Source organism: Chlorocebus sabaeus, chromosome 21 (assembly GCF_047675955.1).
Source record: "Chlorocebus sabaeus isolate Y175 chromosome 21, mChlSab1.0.hap1, whole genome shotgun sequence".
NCBI classification, from domain to species: Eukaryota; Metazoa; Chordata; class Mammalia; order Primates; family Cercopithecidae; genus Chlorocebus; species Chlorocebus sabaeus.
In genome coordinates, this window is record NC_132924.1 from 91,089,704 (window position 1) to 91,100,600 (window position 10,897).

A 10,897-nucleotide genomic window follows, 5' to 3' on the forward strand; every position below is an offset into this window, starting at 1 on the left:
TAATAAAAATTGCAAGTGACTCTTCAAAACTACAGTCTAATTCCCCTTGTTCTTTTGCAGTATTTGCCCCTTTTTTGCAGTGGGAACTAAGCTTTCTGTAATTGTGACTTTTGTTGCTTGCGTAGCTGTTGCCTATCTAACGTACTCAAGCACGTGCTGCTTCATAGCATCATTTGTTGACTCTCTATGTAGAATCTACATAGATTCTATGGCTTAGTAAAGTGGAAGCATAGACAATATTCCTTATATAGTTTTAAGAAATTAGTGAAACACTTCCAAATGAAGGAATTATATTTAAGTATTTATTTTATGGTTAGGCATAACCCATGCATTTCTTCATTTCTCGCATTAAAATTCAGAAGCCATATGGCTCTTTTCTGTCATGGAGAAAAAGTATATTCATCACTGGATGTGTTTCAGTCCCTGACTGAGTTAATTGTCTTCACTTTTTAAATTTACTATTAAACCTGAGTGCTGTGGGCTGAATTTCCTCCTAAAATTCACACGTGAAAGCCCGTGGCCTAGTACCTGCGAATGTGACCATTTTTGGAGATAGAGCCTTTAAAGGGGTGACTAAGTTAAAGTGAGGACATTAGGGTGGGTCCTAATTTAATATCTAACCTGGGTCCTTATGAAAACAGGAGGTTAGAACATGCAGAGAGACACTGGGGTGCTTGTGCTCAGAGGGATGACGTATATGAAAAGGACAGTCATCTAAAGGACAGTCTCCTAAAGCAGGGGTCCCTAACCCCTGGGCCATGGACCAGACCTGTTAGGAACCGGGCAGCACAACAGGAGGTGAGCCACAGGCCAGCAAGCAATGCCACCTGAGCTCTGCCTCCCATCAGATCAGCAGAGGCATTGGGTTCTCATAGGAGCACGAACCCTCTTGTGAACTGCTTTGCAGGGCATCTAGTTTGTGATCTCCTTATGAGAATCTAACTAATGCTTGATGATCTCAGGTGGAACAGTTTCATCCTGAAACACCCCTGCCCCTCAACTTCTGTGAAAAAATTGTCTTCCACAATGCCGGTCCTTGGTGCCAAAAAGGTTGGGGATCACTAATCTAAAGAACAGTTATCTAAAAGGCAAATAAGTACCTGGGACAGATTTTCCCTTAAGGACCCCAGAGAAAGCCTACCCCACTGGCACCTCAATAAATGTGTAGCCGACAGAACCATGAGAAAATTAGTTTCTGTTTAACCCACCCCATTTGTGGTGTTTTGTTATGGCACCCCTAGCAAATGAATACACCAAGTATAAATTAAAGCCATTTTTACTACCTTGATAGTGGCTTTAAAAAAATCGTATTTTTGATAGCAGGAAGAAAAGAGGTGCCAGAGAATGGGAGTACATGAAATAAAAGTGGTGTCTGTTGACAGAGTTGGCTCAAGAGGAAGCTTGTCCTCAAGTGTGTTACATTCTTGGGATGGCATTGGCTGGTGTCTAAGGTTTTGATTTGATACTTATATGTTAGGAATTAAATTTCTCTGCATGTTGGCATTCACACATAATTTTCTTTATGGATAGATATGCACAATTCACTGTAAGTCATGGAAAGAAGAAACATGTTAAATAGACACCTTATTCTTGGCACTACATGTGACTAAAGGAAGGTAAGAAGATTGCTAACTGGATTAGGGTTTTTTTCCTTGCTTTTCGTTTGTTAACTTTTTAGGAAAGGAAACAACTTTGTTAAGTAACATTTAATTTTAAAATGAAATTTTGTATTATTTTGAAATGTCAATTATTTTTAAGAACTATTCTAAATAATATTTGTGTTTAAAATATTCTGACATTGTGTTGGCTGAAAATGTAAAGATGTAATGTAAAAATATGCTTAATGATTAAGATAATTTTTTAACCCATTGTCTCATGTCTAGCTATAAAAAACAAAATTTTTGCACATATATAGGCGTTTTAATAGATGAAAAGCTATCATAAAAATTTTAATTTTATTGTAAAAATACATTAAATAAGCAGTGTTGATAGTAGTTGATATAAGATATACCAAATAATTATGTAAAATTTAAAACAAAACAATATTTGTAAAGAATTTACTGTGCATCAACTAAAATAAAATTTTGTTATTCATTTTCAAGAATGTATACAGTTATTTAGGTCTGTAAAAAATAGTTTTTATTGACAAGTATGTTTTACACTGACTTGTTTTATTGGATGAGAGAAACTTTTAGAACTCTCCTCTGTATTCACTAGCAGACTCCTGCACTACAATTCACCCCCAGTGTAAAATGGAAGAAAATAAAAAGGACATAGAAGGAGTGTGTAGGCAATAGGAGATCATATAAATTCACAATTATTCAAGCCCTCTCCATCCTCCATCCCCACAAATCTATAGTGATAATGCTTATAACAATGTTTGGTCCTATCAATTCCAGGTGAATAAACTTAAGGGAGAATTTCTCTGAATTATCTTTTTGTTTGTTTGTTTTGTTTTGTTTTGTTTTTGAGATGGAGTCTCACTCTGTCACCCAGGCCAGAGTGCAGTGATGCAATCTCAACTCACTGCAATTTCTGCCTCCCGGGTTCAAGCGATTTTCCTGCCTCAGCCTCCCAAGTAGTTGGGATTACAGGCGTCTACCACCATGCCCAACTAATTTTTGTATTTTTAGTAGAGATGAGGGTTCACCATGTTTGCCAGGCTGGTCTTGAACTCCTGACCTCAGATGATCTGCCAACCTCAGTCTCCCAAAGTGCTGGAATTACAAGCGTGAGCCACTGTGCCTGGCCCTCTGAATTACTCTTAATGTACACTCTTATTTCCTCTTCTCCTGCATCTCTCTCTCTCTTTTAAATGTCTCTGTAGCTCTAAGAAGTGAAGAATTTCTGTGATTTACACTTCGTTTCTTAAGGGAACTAAAGCAGTAGAAACTACAGAAAAATCATTGCTGCATTTTGAGTGCTTCTTGAGGGTAGACATTTAAAACCAGGCTCAATCATTTTATTTTGGCAAGCTTTGTTTACAGTTCATAGTGAAATGTTAATCTTAATGTTTTAAAGCATAGATGTATTGTGTCAAGAAAATTACCAAAAGATGTTGCAAAAATGGTGAATGTAAAAAGTTATATTTATGTCAAATTCAAAAGGGACAACTTAATCATTTAAAAAATTACTATTAGATATAGAAATGCTAAATTATAATTGTGTCGTAGCTAAGGCATGTAATTTAAGAAGTACATGTAGAAATGGAAATATTTAGACATAAGTAAAGACATTATAAATATCATTTGTTTCCTAGATATGGAACCCATTTCTACAATTTCTTTGCTGCTTCCTTGAATTGGAAAAATATATTTTGAAAGAACCATTAAGTGAACTATTTTAACATTTTTGCTGACTACCCAGTTGAAGAAAAGTTTGTTAAATGGATGGGATTTTTTTTTTTTCACATTAGAAGACATGAAGAAATTTTAAAAGATAAACATCTATATTGTGAACCATCAGCCAAAAAGATATAATTTGTGTTCAACATACAGGCAGAAAAAAATTTGTGTCAAAATATTGAATGGAATAATAATGAGTAAACTGTGTTAGGCATGCATTAAAACATTTAAATAAAATAAAAATACATTTCAGCTACAAAATGAAGGAAAACATTATAAATAATCCCATATAAATCAAAATTATCTTTTATTTACAAGTATTTTCACTGGTAAAGCCTTTTTGATTTTTTAGAAACACTGCAGTACTATAATATATATTCAGAAAACTTGGGTATTACAGAAAAGAAAAAAAGAAAATGCATCACTCAAAGTCTCATTACGCAAACAAAACATTTGTTAAATTTTTGGCATGTTTTGTAGTATTTTAAAATTTGCTTAGATTTTTTTTTTTTCCTCAAAGAGAATTTCCAATTTTACATTTTTCTTCTTGAAAACACAACACATTGTTCAGTTTTCACTGTGCTCTTTGCTATAGCTTGAACACATCAAGTGTGGTCTGGCTTCAGAACAGTTCCCAATAAGACCCTTTTTCCTTTAGCTATTGCCTAGGACAACTCCTCATGGGACCTCAGTTGCTGCTTTGTCATTCTGTCACTTACAATGCACAACTCTCTACTCTTCTTGTATCTTGGAATTAAAGCTCCATGAGGGCTTGAACTTTTTGTTCTCTACTACTTGTAAAATGCCTGGTATATAGTAGATATTCAATTTGCTGAATGATAAATGATACTTATCGGGCCCTGTTCCAGTAACCTTACGTATCTTACCTCATGATCTTTGCACAGTCTTGTTGAGGTAGAAAGTATTTATGTCCTCATTTTAAGATGAGAACATTGAGGTGCAACATGGTTCAGTGACTTGCTTGAGGTTACTGAGCTAGAACACTGGGAGCCGGTGTATAAACCCATGCTCTCTGGATTTGAATCTAGCCAGTCCCATGCTAGAATTCGTACCGTAAACCAATATGCCATGTCATTTCTCTCATGAATGAATGAATGTATATCATCCTTGTAGGCTCTATTTTTAATGGCTCAGAAGGAAGATTTAATTTGAAACTTGTTTAAATCACTCTTTTATTTAAGTATGTTTGTTTCACTTATTTCTAGTGCTAGGTGATGTTGAAGAACTAAAATGGAGGGAAAAAAACCCCAGACAATCCTGACTTCAAGTCAAAGAACACATAATTTCTGCTATGGTTTCAATCAGTGATTCTTAACTGGGAGCAATTTTGACCCCAGGGGATATTTGGCAATGTCTGCTGAGATTTTTGGTTGTCAAGACTGAAAATCAGTACTGCTAAATATCCTATCATGCATGGGACAGTCCCCACAACAAATAATTGGCCCCAAATGTCAACAGTTTCAAAGCTGAGAACTCTGATCTAGATTCTATGTTATGTGCTGGGGACCAAAGATGAAAAAGATGTTTTTATATACTCTGTCTTAAATGAGCTCACAAATGTTTAGTTTCCCCCTTCCCAGTCTTTTTAGTAGTTAAGTAAATGAGAGTTAGAACCATGTGTAATGTACCTTCGCCATTAGCAGAAAAGGAGGGAGTGGTAACTAACTAGAGTAGGGAGGGTCAGGGGTGATTTCAGCTAAAAAGGAACTTTTTGGCTGGGATCATAGAATAAGTAGGGTTTCTTAAGGGAACTAAAGCAGTAGAAACTACAGAAAAATCATTGCTGCATTTTGAGTGCTTCTTGAGGGTAGACATTTAAAACCAGGCTCAATCATTTTATTTTGGCAAGCTTTGTTTACAGTTCATAGTGAAATGTTAATCTTAATGTTTTAAAGCATAGATGTATTGTGTCAAGAAAATTACCAAAAGATGTTGCAAAAATGGTGAACGTAAAAAGTTATATTTATGTCAAATTCAAAAGGGACAACTTAATCATTTAAAAAATTACTATTAGATATAGAAATGCTAAATTATAATTGTGTCGTAGCTAAGGCAAGGTCTCCGAATCAAAACTTACTCAACCATAATAAAAAGTTCATAATAGAGGCAGAAGCAAAACACCCAAGAATCAGAGGAGAGAGGAAGTCACCACAAGGTTAACATTGGTGGGGTAGATGAGATTTTAACCAGGTTTTGAAGGGTAGGTGGAATTTTGACATAGTACATCTAATAAAAAATTGGGCTTAGCACGTTGGCTCACACCTGTAATCCCAACACTTTAAGTGGCTGTGGTGGGAGGATCACTGAAGCCCAGAAGTTTGAGACCAGCTTGGGCAACATAATGACATCCCATCTCTACAAAAAATGTAAAAACTTGTCAAGCACAGTGGCACATGCTGGTAGTCTCACCTACTCAGGAGACTCCTGCTGAAGTGGGAGGATTGCTTGAGCCCAGGAGGTCGAGGCCACAGTGAGCTGTGATTTTGCCACTGTACTCCAGCTTGACCTTGGCACAAAAAGAAAAAACAGTAGATTAGGTGGAATGAAGAACTTTGTGTATTTTGTAATCGAATTTGTGTTGACTACTCTTTGGGGAAAATGTGTACTCTAAAATGGTATGCTGTAGTGCAGATGTAGTGCACAGATATTTCATCTGATTTTGCCAGCTCTGCTTCTCCATAACTGTTACCTCTCTAGGAACATTTTCGTGAATTCTCTCAAGTATTTCAATTCTTAGAATATTGTCAAATTGTGAATTACTTTTTAGTGTGTCTGGTAATATCTAAAACAGAGAACATTTACTTTTCCTTTAAGAAGTTTAACAACAGAAAACTATTTAATACATACCCAACTTTAGGTAAACATGTACACTTACTTTAAGCAACCATATAAGTAGACTACTTTTCTCACTCATGTAGACAGCTGGGAGGAATACATTTCTTCATGAATGATCTCTTCCCCTAACCAACTTAGAGTTATGGCATGAAGTGGTGCAGATTTAGAGCACCCTCGTGGAGGGAGTGATGCTGACTAAACCAAGTGCTTTGACACAAGTCTGTGTCAAAGAAAGGGCACATTTTTCTAATTTTTCAAAGGTAAGTGGAAGTGACAGGTTGCCTTTTTTTTTTTTTTTCTCCTATCAAAGCCCATCACCCTCTTGCACTCTTGCCATCCTCTCCAAGGAGCGCATGTTTAGATAGCAGCTACTTCTCCAGCCTTGGTCTCCCAATGAGACACACATGGGGCATGTCTGAATGAAACCCAGCTGATAAGAGGAACCCTGCCGGACTCAGCAGAACCACAGCCAATACTCAAAAGTAAGAAATAAATGTTTAGAGTTTAAACCACTGATACTGTGAGATTGTTTATTGTCCCCAGCAAAAAGAAGACTGAACAGAAATCATGGACTCAGCTTGTCAGATCAACAGTGTGCATCTTGACCCATGTTCATTCTCTAGAAATCAAGCCTCTCCCCACAAAAGATTCTTTTACCAGCTGCAAGGAAAACCATTTCATGTGTTACATAGGTGACGCTTTTATTCTGCAGTCTTTACTGAGATTTATCATACGTTTACATAATCACTTTTTGCCTTAAAAGAAATACCTGACATTTCTTTCCTAAGGAGTTCTATGAGTTTGCTATTGTTGCTTTAACAAACTACCACAAATGCAGTGATTTGAAACAATGCAAAATGATTATCTTACAGTTTTGGAGGTCAGAAGTAAAAAGTGGATCTAGCGGGGTAACCACAAGATGTTGGCAGGATGAGTTCCTTTCTGGAGGCTCTGGGGGAGAGTTTGTTTCCTTGCCTTTTCTAGCATCTAGATGCTGCCCACATTCCTTAGCTCCTGATCCCCAGCAATTATATCACTCTGACCTCTGCTTCTGTCCCCAAATCTGCTTCTCTGACTTTCCTGCCTCTTCCTTTCACTTATAAAGATGCTTGTGATTACATTCAGTCCACTTGGAAAATCCATGATAGCCTGCCTCCCATCTTGAAACTCTTAATCTAATCACATCTTTACATCTTTTTTTGCCTTTTAAAATAACATATTCCCAGGTTCTGGGCATTAGAATATGGATATCTTTGACAGGCCATTATTCTGCTACCCACAGGTGCAGTGGAGTGGATTGGAGATTACTTACTGATTTTATTTTAAATTTTGAAACAATCTAAAATTTAGAGAAAAATTGTCTTCTCAGTACAATTTTTTTTCTGAACCATTGTGTGAGTAGCTGACCTTATGTTGTATCACCCCTAAACCTTTTGTGTGTATTTTCCTCAAAGAAGAACATTCTTCTGCATAACCACAATATAACTATCTAAATTGGGGAATGATTAATATTGATACAATACTAACATATACTTCTCAGATTTCATTCATATTTTCCCAAATGATCCAATAATGTTCTTTATAGCAAAATAATCTAATATTGCCTCTATCTTATCTCTTGATTCTCTTTCACTTTCCAATAAATCTTTGGTCTTTCATTCATTTTTATGGCCTTGACACTTCAGGAATTATAAGCCAGTTGTTTGATAGGATGTTCTGATTTTGAGTTTGGTAATTCTTTATGATTGGGTCCATATTATGGGTGTTTGGTAAAATTATCCCAGAAGTGTTGTTGCATCCTTTCTTGTGCCACACCACTTCAATTTGCGGTTTACTTTGATCACTGGATTAAGGTGGTATTGTCAGCCAGGCTTCTGCAATGTAAAGCTGCTCTTTTTTTTTTTTTTTTTTTTTTTTTTTTTTTTTTTCTATTTGTAGTAATATGTATCTTGTGGGGAGGTATTTTGAAACAATGTAAAGATCCTGATCCTCATTACACTTTCCATTTGTTTACATGGACTTGAATTCATAGTTTCCTATTTCAATGGATTGTGTAACTTATTTGATGCTCAAATTTTCTCTAAGTTGCATGTCTAATTTTTTTGTTTTTTGTTTTTTGTTTTGGTGAAAGACTGGACATTCTAGAGAATATATTTAGCAATTCTGGTTTCTGTTTTATTTTTCTGAGGGATTTTTTTAAGCCTAGTATACATTAGTTATTTTTCCTGATCCTCTGCCTCCAATTATCCGCCATCTGATAGGACCCAGTGTGTTCCCCTCTATGTGTCCATGTGTTCTCATAATTTAGCTCTTGCTTATGATTGAGGGCATGCAGTATTTGGTTTTCTGTTCCTGGGTTAGTTTGCTAAAGATTATGGCCTCCAGCTCCATCCATGTCCCTGCAAAGGACATGATCTTGTTCTTTTTTATGGCTACATAGTATTCCATGGTATATATATACACCACATTTTCTTTATCCAGTCTGTCATTGATGGGCATTTGGATTGATTCCATGTCTTTGCTATTGTGAATAGCACTGCAATGAGCATATGCATGCATGCGTCTTTATAGTAGAATGATTTATAATCCTTTATGTATATACCCAGCAGTGGGATTGTGGGGTTGAATAGTATTTCTGTCTTTGGTCTTTGAGGAATCACCACACTGTCTCCCACAGTCATTGAACTAATTTATATTCTTAACAGCAGTGTAAAAGCATTCCTTTTTCTCCACAACCTTGTCAGCATCTGTTATTTTTTGACTTTTTAATAATAGTCATTCTGACTGTTGTGAGAAGGTATCGCACTGTGGTTTTGATTGAACTTTTTTCATGTGATTGTTGGCTGCATGTATGTCTTCTTTTGAGAAGTATCTATTCATGTCCTTTGCCTACTTTTTAATGTGTTTTTTTCCTCATAAAGTTGTTTAAATTCTTCATAAATGCTAGATATTAGATTTTTGTCAGATGCATGGTTTGCAAAAATTTTCTCCCATTCTGTAAATCGTCTGTTTACTCTGTTGACAGTGTTTTTTTTTTTTTTTTTTTTTTTTTTTGGAGGGGGTGGTGTGCTGTGCAGAAGTCTTTAATTAGTCCCATTTGTCAGTTTTTGCTTTTGTTGCAATTACTTCTGGCATCTTCATCATGAAATTTTTGTCCATGCATATGTCCTAAATGGTATTGCCTAGGTTTTCTTCTAGGGTTTTTATAGTTTTGGGTTTTGCATTTAAGTCTTTAATCCATCTTGAGTTGATTTTTGCATATGATGTAAGGAAGGGGTCCAGTTTCAATTTTCTGCATATGGCTAGCCAGTTATCCCAGCACCATTCATTAAATAGGGAATCTTTTCCTCATTGCTTTTTGTCAGGTTTGTCAAAGATCAGATAGTTGTAGGTGTGTGGTATTATTTCTGGGTTTTATTTCTGGTATTATTATTATTTCTGCTATTATTCTGTGGTATTATTTCCATATTCAATGGAACTATTCTGTTCCATTGTTCAATGTGTCTGTTTTTATACCAGTACCATGCTGTTTCAGTTATTAGTATAGTTTAAAGTTGGGTAGTGTGATGCCTGCAGCTTCATTCTTTTTGCCTATGATTGCCTTGGCTATTTGGGCTCTTTTTGATTCCATATAAATTTTAAAATAGTTTTTTCCAATTTTGTGAAGAATGCCAATGGTAGTTTAATGAGAATAGCATTGAATCTATAAATTACTTTGGGCAGTATGACCATGTTCATGATATTGATTCTTCCTATCCATGAGCATGGAATGTTTTTTCCATTTGTTTGTGTCATCCCTGATTTCTTTGAGCAGTGGTTTGCAGTTCTCTTTGTAGAGGTTGTTCACTTCCCTTGTTAGCTATATTCCCAGGTATTTTATTTTCTTGGGGGCAATTGTGAATGGGAGTTCATTCACGATTTGGCTCTCAGATTGTTGAATTGTTTAAATGTTAGACCATGCCAATGGTCTAAAATTCTAAATTTTAAATGCCTAAAATTCTAAAATGTTATTGAGAAGAGACTTAGGGGCTCAAAAATCTGGCTGATATTTTACTCTCCCATCCTCACATATGTGAAATATTTTGAAACATAGACATTTCACAGGATGAAAACAATGTTCATTCTAACTTGGTACCTTAATCAGCGGTATTATAGGGCTATGCTGCTATAAAAATAAACAGATTAAATGGAAACCACTGGATCCATATGATTATATATAGGATGCACAATCATCCTTTTTGTGAGGAGACTATAACCATTTCTAACAAAAAACAGCTGTCGGTTCTATTCGTTTGAAAGTTACATATGCATCATTCATTGTAGCAGACAGTATGTGGGAGAAGTGGACACAGAGGTCAGAGGATCTCTTATATCCTGAGTCAAATGTTTTCCCCACATTAGTGTATCTAATCAGTAAGCACATAAACTCTTGCTGAAAAGCATGCCTAAGAAGGAAGCAACACTGTGTGCCTCAGAACTCACTATATTTTTTAACATGATAACTTTTAATATTTTGATATAACATTTCAAAAATAATTCTAAGGACATTTTTGTGGAAGCATCCATTTTTGGAAAGATGAACCCTTTTGTATTGGATAACTCAAGACTACTGTAAATCAGCAACTGTACTATTAAAAGTATATAATTGTTAGTGGACCTGGCCATTCCACATGTTGGCATATATTCTAAGAAAATGA